General features: G+C 37.6%; 1 protein-coding gene across 7 annotated transcripts in view; it reads left to right on the top strand.

Annotated features, from left to right (window-relative positions):
- Positions 1–7,519: 7,519 nt before the first annotated feature.
- Positions 7,520–13,767, top strand: part of glceb (glucuronic acid epimerase b) — a 69,177-nt gene continuing 62,929 nt past the window's right edge. For 4 of the 7 annotated variants that reach the window (XM_016677324.1, XM_007563983.2, XM_016677319.1 and 1 more), the window contains exon 1: positions 7,520–7,741. The gene's annotated coding sequence lies outside the window, so the exon portion shown is untranslated. Of the gene's footprint in view, positions 7,742–10,552; positions 10,688–13,767 lie in introns of all 7 variants that reach the window. The other 3 variants (XM_016677322.1, XM_016677321.1, XM_007563984.2) reach the window with 2 other exon arrangements.

Here is a 13,767-nt window from a genome sequence, read left to right as displayed (position 1 = left end):
TTGTTTCCTGTTGTTTTACACTCTTCCAACTACGAAGGCACCAAAGATCTTAAGAAATTTATAAATTAATGTTTTTGGTTATTATTATTCTTAATCTGAACTTGAATCGTCGGTCTTCGAGCTCAGTCAGAGCTGATTTCACACTCACAGCCATGCAACATAAATCAAGCGCTATCAGAAATCTCACGCAGCCTGACTGCTTCAAAAGCCGCCTCATCCTCCCCTCCCCCCCCTCTCTTCGCTGTATTGTTGAGTTGATGTCTCTGATAGCTGTGATGCAATTCTGCCGCAACAAGAAGTCACACAGCAGCTGTTAAATTTTACTTTACACAACACGGCATGACTCAAAATTTAATAACACCGCGCTTGCACGGTCTGGCATGCTAAGGATCTTTGTGGTTTTTGAAGTCGCTCAGTGCGTGCTGCGCATAAAGTGCTCTCAGTTTGACTCTTCTCAAGTTTTGAGCAACTAACAGAGCATTGTTCAATCAGTCTGCTGGCAACAGATGGTATGTAAACCATACATAAGATCTGGCCATCCACCTAAAGTTACAAGTGGGCGGAGGAGCCAATCGGTAGCTCTGAAATAGCTGCAGAGATCTACTGACAGAACCACCATCAGTCAGTTCCTCTAACCTACGTGGAGGTAAAGCAAGAAAAAAGCCACAGTCAATAGAAAAGGACTAAAACTTCTGTTTACTGCTTGTTGTAATCCAAGTAGAGGAAATAGCAGTCATATGAAAATATATATATATTTTTTTAGCAAATTCAGAGCAAAATAAATGTTACACAAACTTGCTTAGTGTGTTTGAAAACTAACACTGCAGATCACCCCAGAAACACTATACCCACTGTGAAACACGGTCATGGCAGCATCAGACTGTGGGAAAGACAAAAACCACAAACAAAGCTATGATAGACATTTAGATAAAGACATATTCATTTCATCCACTTAAGTAGACCTTAATCTGACTGAGAATCAATTTTTCTTTTCACGGCCAATCTAAATGAGCTTATTTTGATGGGAAGTCACGGTATTCAAAGCTGGAAGTGGTATAAAAAACCCAGCTGCTTTTAAAAGTTCTGCTAGCTAAATTAGAGGGCTAAATACTAATGCACACAATACTTATCACATCCTTATTTGCAAAAACATGCCACAGCAAGTAATTATCTTCCTCCCACTCCATATTAATGCACTATTTTCACCAAACGTCCCAGTAAAACAAACTTCCGGACCTTGATGTAAATTAATTGAAGGGGAATAGCAAAGGTGTCCTGTGATGTCTGGCGCGAGAATTATTGTTTGACTTTTTCCCTTTGCTCACTCGCGTTATTTTCCTGCTGTCACAGATGATAAGTACAATATTTTAATAGACGTCGTTAGCATTCAGATCGGCTCTCTGTTGTTTTCTGCAGCCGCACCGTTTCCAGCTAATGAATTTACTTCACTTGTGTCTGAGCCTAAATAAGTAGTGGCAACACCCTTGGGTTAAAACCAAATTGCTGGCGAGATACAGCTGTATAACTACGAAGTTTATTTTGAAACCCTCTACCAGCTCCTCTTCTTCTTCAATCTCTGTCTGCACAGGGCTGTCAGTCTGTTTATTTCCCCCTTTCTCGTGTCTGGGGTTAAAATCAGATGCACAGAGCAACACATTAAAGTGGCACATCTACCCTGCTTCCCCAGAAGTTAAAATGAAAAACACTTTTGGAATACAAATAAGCACAGATCAAATAAATGGCCCAGGTTTGAGGACCTTATCTCAGTCAGTCAGTCGGTTTGGAGTTGGCACGGTTTACAAAAGCCCAGAGATACCCCGAGACAGCCCTTTGGCTACGTGGCAAACAGGTATGCATCGCCCGCACACATCACATTAAAGATGCCTCCTTTTTTCTTTTTTTTTTCTTTTTTTGATAGCATCTGAAAAAAACCCTGTCACTTTCCACCTGTTTTTTTGAAATATGCTTTCTCATTTCTCCGCTCCTGAAATTATTGTTGTTAGCATTCAGATTGGTTCTCTGTTGCTAACAACAACCGAGACCAAATCTTGTCCTCGGTTTTGCTGCGTTTTGCTGTCAGATTTTTAAGACAGGTGGGGTAGGTCAGCTAATCCCGTCTTTCCTGCAGCTGTTGCCCAGAAACAATCGATGGTGTTAGAAGAAGGACCGGCGTTCAAAGCTTCACTTTTCATAATATGAAGCTAGTAAAGACTCACAGTATTAAAGTCACATAAAACACCCTCAGAGAGGTCATATATCAAGCACAGCTTTTTTTTTTTTTTTTTTTTTTAGCAGACTGCTTCATCAGCAGTATAGTGATTCACAGTGTTTGTGCAGAAGAACCTTAAGGGTATAAGTTCAATAAATATATCCTCCGTTTGAGCCAGTTTTGTTGATTCTGTCTCATGACTTTCTGCTTTTGCCTCTATAATATATGAAATGTACAGTGTTAAAAAAAAGTCACTGTAGAATTTACAGTAACTTACTGGCAGCATTGTTGTCAGCAAGTTACTGTAAATTTTATTGCAGTTTTACTGTAATTTTATTAGTTTTACTGTAATTTCATTACAATAGGACAGTAATTATATGACGTGGTTGCTGTGATTTCATTACATTTTTAACATAGTAAAATGTCAGTAATCCTGTAGTACAATTACAATAAGTTATGTCATTTTACAGTAGTTGAAGAAACTGCATGCTTTGCTAGCTTTTAAAAGTTTAAACTCTTAAAAGTTTTATATTTCTAATTAAAAGTATTTATTTTAAAATCGCTTTATTTTATTGTGCTCAATTTACATCTGACAAACTGAAGCAAAACAAAATGCAGTATTTTTCACCATGGTGAAAAATATGATCAAAACTGAACTAAAAAGCACTTGTGTTGCACATAATGCTAGCTGAGATATGACCGAAGTTAGCTTTAGCAAACAAGGTGATAGAAGCAACAGCAGCTCAATATAACCACATAAAATATATTTTCGTACACAAACGCAAAAGTGCAATACAATGTGTTTTTTTTTTTAAAAGTAACTACCTGGCGAAAGTCATTGTTGGTCCCACCCTTTAGCCCGTGAAAGAGATGCTCTGGTGTAGACACTGAATTTCTACATGCCACATTATTCTAATTACATCTCCATGTGAGCTCGTAGACATTAAGCTCACATTAAAACTAAAATATCATAAATAACTCAATCTCCTGCAACTCAGTGGTTTGTGGCACAGCCTAAAAATCTGGTTTGCTGATTTATTTCCCATGATGCAGAGAGTGTTGCTCTTCTCCGTTTTTTTTTAATTGGTCTGTATGTTTTGCCCAATTTGGTGAAAATGATCCACCGTAGTTCGTCCTCACATGATTATTAAAGAAATAAGATCACTCTGAGCCTGTGTGGGCCTTTGACAGATTAATAATGACAAAACTTGTGGTGGAAAAATAAAACTAATTAAATTGTTGAAACTGCAGCTTGAAGAATCTTCCCGCTCAAACAAACCCAGTAACACCTCATAATGCAAACCACTAGTTTCATTTGCTGGAGTTATTTGGACAGTGTGTTATAAAGGGCTCTAACTCATTCAGACAAAAGCTGCTATTTTAAAGTTGCGTTTTAAAAAAAATATTCCAACATTCTTTGATCTTTGAATTCTCATTGCTTCTGTCATTGAAATCTTTCAGTCCGGTTTAAAACTTTTTTTTTTTTTAGTTCTGAAGCAGTACAACTCTAACAATTTATTTAGACGCCCTTTGGTTAATTCCTGCACTTTAAAAGCCTTTCCCTCAGTATTGCCTTGTCGTAGCTGCTATTTAAACTCGACTTGGTTGTACTCAGTGAAGTCAAAAGCAGAAATCTAATGAATGAATAATGAAAGATGTCTCTAACCTACACGTGGATTCAATGTCTGAAGAGGTGAGTCCAGGAAGGAACATTAGTTTGGTGCTGAGTTATCCTGGATTTTTGCAAGAGAAGGCCCATATTTTCGAAAGAGCAGAGGCATGAGAGACGATCTGGGTTTCTGAGACTCAGAGAAAGCATAACCTGAGTAAAAAACAAAAAACAAATATCATGGACCTCAGGAGGGGTTTGAGCTTAATTACTGCGATCAAAACCAGACAATCTGGCAAAGAAGTGCAGCCCATGCTGATCCTCTTTTGACTTGATGAGTTGTTAAGCTGCAGTGTGCAGCAGCGCAGCAGAAAGCTGGCTCTGCCCTCCGAGGACAAGCAGCAGAAGCGGCAGAATCACAAAAGGGAGAGCGGCGAAGGAGGGGAAAGATCATGATGAGATCAACCTTCTAACCCCCTGGGGCTAAGAGGGGAGGGCGGGTTATGAAAAACTGCAATGATCAACTAAAACCTTCCTCAAAACTTCAGGAATCTATGAAATGTAATATAAAAATCTTGAGGCGAGAGGCTCACCTTTCATCTCGGTTCAAAGGTAAAAAGCACCGAAATGAGGTGGAAACTAACGCCTGCTGTGATTGTGGTAATCTCTTCAAAATTCAGTCAATATAAAAAAATATCAATGCCATTATGGCTCTAGATGAAAAAGTGTTTTATATGCAGAGAATAAAGGCAGGAGGAAATTTATGTCCGGTCTACTGAATAGATTAAGTTCATCGAAGAAGCAAAAGGTTTGCCGGTGCCGCTAAAAGACAGGCGGGGAATGCAAAAGTGAGATGAGTCATCTTCTGGAGACCACAAACACATGCAAAGTATCGTAACGTAACTGACATTTGTGGTGATATTTAATGGGGGCAGGGGGGGAAGAGCTATTAATAGGTCGATAGCTTTAAACCTCATTACCAGAGTCGAGTTCCCATATGATCAAATTCAGATTTTTATGCAATAGGTTTGTCTGTGCCTTTTTATGGCAAAGGAGCTTCTATATAAGTAGCGCAAAAATACCTTTAGAAAAATGTATTGAAGGCATTTTTGTTTGGCTTGATGTAAATGGGCTCCTATCTGTCTGAGAGGTTTCAGGTGTGTTGCTGAAGTGTGTGCAGTAAACAAAATAATGCATGAATCGCTGTAAAAATGGCTGCTGGAGGATACTAGTTGTTATTCCTCATAATTACTTACATTTTAATTAAGTATATTGTGTGTTTAAAAATATTTTTTAATAGTTGTTCATCTGAACATAATTAGCTAGTTTTTTGATAACAAATACATGTTAGGCAGTAAGAAATGTGTTTGGACAAATTTCTGTGCTGTAGCTAAAAATTAAGATTTAATTAGTCTGCCTAAAGTGCTAATAGTAAAGTCAAACTTTAATATTTCAGTCGCATTTTATGGCATAATCCCAAACCAGTTCTCATTTAGCAGAAATGCCAAACCAGAGGAACAAAATTAAGTTAAAATGTAGCTATTAAAATTCAACTACTTAACAGCTTTGGGAAAACACACACACACACACACACACACACATATATATATATATATATATATATATATATATATATAAACAAATATAAACACAATTTTGACTATATGTTAATCTGCTAAAATTTAGCTGCTAAATTTAAACAATTTGTAATCAGAAATGTAGATTTACACACAGTTCAAATTCAAATAGCTGTTTTTAAAGTGTTTTTGCATAATGATTTCCACTGGTGTGCTTAGATTTGGACAAGTCAAACATAAGTAAGTGAAACATTTCACTGGTTTTCCTTCACTGCAGTGTAAAATACTGCATTGCTCTGATATAACCACGCAATGCTGTGCTTCTATTTTTCGTTGCTTTGATGTGGAACAAAGAACAACTCAGCTGATAACAAAAAAATGTCCACGAGAGTTTAAAGTTTCATTTAGAAAAAGACTAAACAAAACCGCGAGGAAACACAAACGGGGAAAACAAATCGGCAAAGCGAAGGATTTGTTTTGCTTCCAGTTAGAATCGATGCCATATGTCTGGCCCCGCAAGGAAAGGGTGAGAAGTCAGAAATAATCTGCTGTTTTTATGCTGCTACTTTTACAACAGAGGCAGTTTCAAAATGCAAAGGGCACTTGAAATGGCTGCCAGGAGGATAAAAATCTTGAAAACAGTTTCATTATGGATATTGTTACGAGTCCCTTTGTAAGTGGCAGTTACAACTTTCAACATTACGGGTCCCTAACAGGGGTCTTCAACTCCAGTCCTCGAGGGCCGGTGTCCTGTAGCTTTTAGATGTGTCTCTGCTCCAACACACCTGAGTCAGATAATGAGGTGATTAGCAGCACTCTGGAGAACTTTACTTCCTGAGGAGGTAATTCAGCCACTTGATTCAGGTGTGTTCAGGTCTATAACAACCTCTGCCTGAGAGCTACTATTGTCTGATGTGTTGTTTCATTGAATTAGATTTTGTTTTTGCAGCCCGACGACTGTTTCCGCTTTCCACACGCACATGTATTTTCCTGTTGGAGGCAGTTTTTTTAAAATGTGTGTTGCTTTATGCGATTGGTTAGGAAATGTATTAGTTTTTGATATTTCAATTTGCCAAATATTAACAACACATAGCAGCTGATGTGAGGATATTTTTCACCACGCAAAATTATTGACTAAACTGGACAAAGAGATGTCTGAAGAGACATTTTCAGTCTGACAGGTTAAGATACTAATTACATTTATTAATTTTTTGCCATTGTTGACAAGATATGGGATGTGCTTTGCAAGTTTCTTATATTGATTTTAATTTTAATAGTTTAAATTGATCTAAAATATTTCCTTTTCTTTAACTTTCAAAAATAATTCAACATGTTACGTGTTTTTCTGCTGATTTCAGAATGTTGTAATATTTCATAAGATACTTATTCCTGTCTATAATAAAATAAGATTTTTGAAAAACGTAGCTTAATTACTGGCATTTACCAGAAGTGTCATCTGTCTTTAATTGTTTTTTCATAAACTGACAACTGCTCTAAACTCTTTTAATTTCACCTGTTTTGTGTAATGACTTCATTTTTGTCAAATTCGTAATAAATATTAACCACTTTGTAATAAACTTATTTTTTTTCTGGCGAGGCAGTAAGGGAATCCTGGGTCCAAATTTGGATTTTCTCCATCTTCATCTGTAGAATTTCTTTTGCTACTCTGGTTTTATGTAGCAGTCAAATAGCCTGTGTAGAAAACAGTGTTTTGTTTTGCTTTTTCTTTTTTGCATCTCTCTGTTGGCAGATGCCTGACCTTAATGAATAAAGTCTTAATTGAAATAGAAATAGCTGAGATTGATGTAAGTTTGTAATATCAAAAACGTAAGATTCATTGGGTTACAAGAAAAATATGCTGTCACCAGATCTGGCTAGCGGGGGGCTCCTTCCCCATTAAGCAGGGAAAAAAGTAATTTCCCCTTGAAGCCCTTATAACACTGATTTACAGTTTGACTGATGGTATAAAAATGTCGTTCTGTGTGTCTAAAATCTTCTAATAGGAGCCAAAATTGACACATTTGCGTTGAAGAGACCGTGGAACTATTGTGTGATATGATGGTTTGCCATATAACCAGCCGTCGATTTTAATTGGTCGATAGAATTCTCCCAAGTTCTCGTCCCATATCGCGGTACTGAACATTCTTCCCAGTGAGAAGCAGCCCTTCAACTGTTTTCAGTCGCTGTTGTGGCTGCGAAGAAGAGTGGTCAGGCTGTGTGTTTGGTTTACCGTAATTCACCCCGAGGCTTAGCGGGACTCCTTTAAATTGACCGACTAACTGAACCAGCCCCCAGGGGCATCTGTGAAGAAACTCCAGGTCTGTACCAGCGCAGTTAATCCCGCAGGTAGGATTGCTGTCGTTATGTCCTGTTGGCTCCCTCTCTCCTCTTCTCCTCTAGACACTCTCGTGCATGCAGTTTAACATCACCAAATCATTTAACTTGTCTCCTGCTTTTCCTCCGCTTCGTCGTTTCTCACACCTTTTTTTTTTAGTTACGCTGCGTTGAGCAGTTTTACCTCAAACTCAGAGTCCTAAATCACTCAGCGTGGCTTTGGGAGAACCTGAGTGGGGATGCAGGAACTTCACAGCTCTCTGGCGACTCTGTCTCCGGGATGAAATATCCCCGTTAGCTTGTATGCTAACGATACATCTGCTTAGATTAAAGTAGCCTGGCTGCCTCGGCTCTAGCTAGCTGGCTGGGTCGCCTGGCAGCTCCGCACAGTGATATCGGTTTCCCAGTGTTGCTGTGTTGGACAGGCGGTGATGAGGTGGCAGCTTAACTTTTACTCCTGGTTTAGCTAACGGTCCGCGATCTACATTAAGGTTTCTGTGTACTAACAGCTCGGTGTTGAGTTTATTACGCCTAAAAACCATTGAAACAGAATGTAGCTACTTTGGTTGATGTTACTCTTCAGTATCTCAGTCTCCTGTCCATCGCCGTTCACCTCCTGAAATATCCCCCCACCCACAACGCGCTATAGTAGCTCTACTTTATTTCCCCTTGGTGGGGTTGAAATCTGTGCAACTATTAGGACCTTACAAATAGGAGCGCTGATTTTTACTTGATATTTTAGTGTTCATTTCTCGTCCGAACATGTTTTACACCAGGTTTCAAATCAAACTTTACTGAAGAGATTTTATTTCTCTGAAAACTTAATGATATTGTTTTGTTCAGAGCTTCGAAGACGGCTCTCATGACTTTTTTTTTATTTGTTTTCTCCAACCTCTCGTTCAAAGGTCTGTAATTTGTAGATAAGGTCAAAAGTATTGGAAAAATACTGACTTTTATTCAAGTTGCTTAAAATTTACCAGCAGAGGAAATTACACTGTATGTACTTATGCATAATAAAAATCTAATTATTTAGGTCTTTTTTAAAAAAAAAAATATAATTTTCCAAAGTGAACACCTCCAAAACAATAGTTTTAAAGCGAACAGTTTCAATATTTTTAACGGGGAAAAAAATGACCTACCAGTTATAACATTTTTTGTAGTAATAAAAGTATGACATCTTTTTTCAAATGAGGGTAACAATCCCTTTTGTAAAACAATATCTCTTCAAATACAAACTTAAAATCAGCCACCTAAAACAAAACTTGATCTGCTGGAGTTTTTTTTTTTTAAGCATTAAGACATCTGCCTAGGTCTTAGGCCAATGTTGTTTATTTTATTTCCCCCTCAGTTTCAAAAATTCTTTCAGATAACTATGCTATTAATTTGTTTGCCTTGTGATCCAAAATAATTGTGTATGAGCAAAGCTTGTTTTGAATTTTTCGCCCTTTTCATAAACTAGAAAGTTTGCTTTGAAGGTAGTAATTATTAATGACTGCTGGTGCAGCCGCATGCTGTGCTGGGCTCAGGTCTCTCCCGCATGGCTGCCGGTTGAACCTCTGCTGACGGTGCCGTGAAAACAGGCTGCAGGGTGAGTCCAGGTTCACTTGCAGTTCAGTTTGGATCAGAGTCTTTGAGAGTATCTACTGGATAAGCTTTTGTTTTAGTCTTGCCATGTGAGTACATCCTTTCCAGACACTCCTGTCTTTACTTACAGCCCAAAAATATGCACATTAGATTTAATGGTGTCCATAAGTTTCACTTTTGTGTACATTTATAGTTGTTTGTCCTGCTTTTTTTGCTATGTTGCCCCAAGATGGATTGACATCTCTTATCCACTGACTGCTGGAAATGGGCACTAGTCACTGCAGATACAGATTTTAAAGCTGATGTTTTGGGCAAATAATAATTTTTTAACGTGATTTTCTTTATGGTGTCCTTTTTTGACAGCTGGTAACTTTTATTATTCAAGACTTGGCACACACTCTGTCTCAGATTGGTTAGCCAAAAGGAAAACTGCATTTAAAATTTCCAAAGTGAAGGAAAATAAAACGTGCTTATGTTAAATTGTGAAATTTAAGAAAAAGGAGGTAAATAAAAACTGTGCGAGAGCAAATAATACATTTGGCAACAGTTGCAGACAATATGAGCAGATCTGTTTTGTCAGATCAGTAAACATTTCTCATCCTTTACAGTCTTATACCATCATTTCATAGTTTGACTCCGGTGAAAGTCCAGTTTGCTTTCAAATTTATGCAACCCAGAGTTTTTCACTACATTGGTTTAGCAGAGAGAGATAGCTCTTCTGTTAAATTGGCCTTCAGTTTTTAGAGGGCTCTGATGGGAGAAGTGTTGGTGAATAGTGAGTAGTGCGCTATGCGTCATTAATTCAACTAAATTTGTGATTAAAATACGGTTTGAAAAGCTGTTCAGTATGTTTTAATAAGAGAAAGTTTTATTATGAGATGTAAAAGTCACATTTCCATAGCAGCAGCCAGTCTCACATTATTAATGTATCAAAAGAAATAAACATTTTATCATATTCTCAACAAGTGCTTTACATATTTCATGCAATCACGCATTAGTGTCTCTAAAATGCAAAATACCACCATTTTGAAATAAACATGTTAGAATTTTATGAAAACCTTGAAAAAATGAGGGCAAAATTCATTAGTTTAATAGTTTAATCAGCACAATTACCCAGCAGTAATCGCGAGGGAAGTGGAGAAAGAAGCCGAAAATAACCGCTTAATTTACAGATTTTCCTCCTCGTTTAATCTTTTAATTTTTTTAATTTTTTTTTATGTGCGACCATCACGTGCACAGTCGAGGCATTGGCTGGCTAATGCGTGCTCAAAGCGCTGCTTGTCCTGCACCGACTCGGATGCTGCTGGACCTCGGACGGGCCTCGCAGCATCATGATCAGGAATCAGGCTATTATCAGCGGATCCTTAAAGCCCTGTAAGTTTGGAGGTGCAGCCACAGCAGATCAAACTTGACACTGTGTCGGGTTCATTTATCCCAGTGCAGACCACTGCCGGGAGCCACTCACCACTGCTTATTGGTAGCAAACCGCTAGCTTTGTTATTTCAAGGACACTCGCACACATTTATCTAGCCGTAATGACTTGCTTGCATCAAAGTTGGTCAGCTCTTTTTTACACTCGCATTGAGCCAACAAAACGGCAAGAGCTGGGTGTTCACTTTGCAGCTGTTAGGTTTTCTTAAAGTAACAAGATTTTTGGGTTGATCTTTTATTTTGCAGTGCAGAAATGTCATATTTACAAATTTGGACTCCATAGGGAAACAACCCAAGACAACTAAGTCTGTTAGTCTTTAAAATATAATTTAATGTCGATTATTTTTGTTGGAAGCTTTGATATTTAATTTTTCAAAAGGATTACTGGTTGTGGTTATTTTTTTTATTTCAGCAACTTTCCAAAATGAGACACGTTAGAAATTTCAAAAACCATCGATAAAATGTCACAAACTACAAAATTGCCGAGAATCAGTGTAGAATACATTTTAAATTGTCAGTGTAAATAAATGTTTTAAACTGTATTTAGCTTGAAAGAAATCGGCTTACTGTCACTGTTTTTACTTTATGAAACCAGTTTTTGGACTTTAAAGCATTTTTGCAATATTGGATTAATATTGCAATCACAGTGGTCTGCTTAGATGCAATATTAAGTTCACTTTAACTTTCTGGTTACAATGTTGTGATCTAATGAATTAAAAAATGTGTCACCCTGAGCTGCAAACCGAATACATGACTATTTAAACTTGGACAATAATTAGGAGTCCTTTAAATATATTTTTACTCTATTTAAATTCCAAATATCTATTGATTCAGGCACTTCTATGCTGACGGTAACAGTTTCCAAAAACCAAGTGGAACCGCCCGTGAAAGCAGACAGTGCAGTAAGTAACAAATAGTTGTTGATTAGTTACAGCTATTAGAAACAGAGTTTCCATGCTTTGTAATGGCATCCTGAGATTTGTTTGACAAAAAAAACAAAACCTCAACCCGCAGTGTGTATTTGTGCTATTTCTGAGCAGTGGCAGATTGCAGTAACGCTGACAGAAGCTGGCATCTTGCTAATTAGTCAGTGAGTTAATGAGAAATCCTTATAGAAGGCAGAATGCATTATGTCGCACCACAAACCGAGTGTGTGTAGGTGAACTGCTTGGACCAGATTTTACTGTGGTTGCGAGGAGAAGATGATTAATTGTTTGAAGCTTTGAAATCCATACAAGTACCTGGAAAAAGCAATCCAACCTTTCTTAGATATAGTATGGCAATCTGCTGTGATTTTTCTTTTTATTTGTGTTTGATTCAAAACCCCATGAAGCTCTATGTTACCCTCCTCCTGGACGTGGGCATCAAAGACAAATACTAAAAGCTTAATTTTTGCCTTTCCTTTTTCATCAACCTTCCCTTTTGTATGTTTTGTCATATAGTTTGAAAAATAAATAAATAAATAAATAAACCAAAGTTTTAGATTCATTGACTCACAGAAAAGACTCATGTCTAATTGAATACCTTTCACATTTTCACTATTTCTAAACCTCATTGTAAAGTTGGTTCTAAATCAACTTTTTTTTTTTTTTTTTACGTCCTTTCCGATGAATATTAAATCTGCCTGCTCTTTGTGCCAAGTTTCAATCTGGTACTTTGATTTGGTGTTGACGCATGTCACTCCTAAAGGTTTTTCAGGCACTTCTGAGTGCCTTTAGTCAACACACTGTAGCACTCTGCATGGACAGTCAAGTGTCCTTGTAGCTGAAGCTCTCTCTTGAAACATTGAGGAGCGTGGTGGAGAAAACTGTCAGGGTGGTAACAATGTTTTGTACTGGATTCCTCTCATTTTTCTGCTCTTATGTGCCATTAGTGGGATAAAATGTGAGCCAAGAGGCAATCGAATTGCTGCTTTATTTCTCTGCACTGTATTTCTCTCTCTCTCTCTGTGAGTACATCTGTCTTTGTTAGGTGTTCAGTTTGTGTAGCTCAGTTGCCTTTAAAAGAAAATGTGTTCCCTTTTGTGTGCATCTCAGCAAGTATAGTCATATCAACAATTTGGGGACCATTTTGAAGTTGCTGAAGCAGTTTTTTTTTTCTCTTTGCCAGACTACTGAGTCACTGCAAGCTTTACTCCAGCCTGCACATGCTTGTAGCTCGAGGCTTAAAGTTCTCAGCCCGAAAAACAAACATGTTTACTGTTAACTTTTTGAATTCTGGTTCGGATATGTTGAATGTATCTCTAAATTATTAACAGCAGCTAGTGATTTAGCGTTTTTTTTTTTTTTTCCAATTAAGCGTTTTTCAAGTGCTTTCAAGGCTATAGAAACTCAGATTTGACCTTTGCTGCTTTTGTTGTGGTCTTTTCAAAGGGTTCTTGCTGTCGCAGAATAGCCAAAATATGAAGAATCTAAAAGCTTTCTCGTTATTGTATGCATGAAGATGCCCACCAGATGCATAAAGAACATTATAAGACTATGCTATTTGCACATCTAGAAGTCCTGAAAGCTAAAATAAGTCTTCAATTAGTAGCAACTTTATAAATGGCTTATTAAAATGTTTTGTTGAATGTTGTCCCTTATTCCATGGTAGGATTAACTTAAAAAAATAGCACAGTGAAAGCCTCAGTCAATAAATTGTATTATGTCTAGAGTACTAGATAATAGGATTGGACAATAAGTCAATAACAATATGTATTGCTGTAAACACGTGGTCAATATCAATAGATAATACATCTGATAGAATATTCAATATATAGAATAGTCACTGAACTCAGATCCAGAACTGCATGGCATTCTGGGAGGTGTAGGCAGAGGAAAGGGTTTAGCTGCTCAACTTCTCTCAGCTTGCTAAGCAAGGTTGGTGGCATCAACAACTAGCTCACTCACTCTGTGGTTACCTAGCAACAACCTGTTGAGTAAATTGTGCAGCAGCCGTGTCAGGTCTCACCACTGTGCCTCATAACTGCTTAAAAAAACAATGACGTGGAGGGAAACTGTGGATAAGAGGCATGTCACCAGTTT

Source organism: Poecilia formosa, unplaced genomic scaffold (assembly GCF_000485575.1).
Source record: "Poecilia formosa unplaced genomic scaffold, Poecilia_formosa-5.1.2 Scaffold153, whole genome shotgun sequence".
NCBI lineage: Eukaryota > Metazoa > Chordata > Actinopteri > Cyprinodontiformes > Poeciliidae > Poecilia > Poecilia formosa.
The sequence above is the reverse complement of the archived record's forward strand: the minus strand, read 5'-3'. Positions and strand labels throughout refer to the sequence as shown.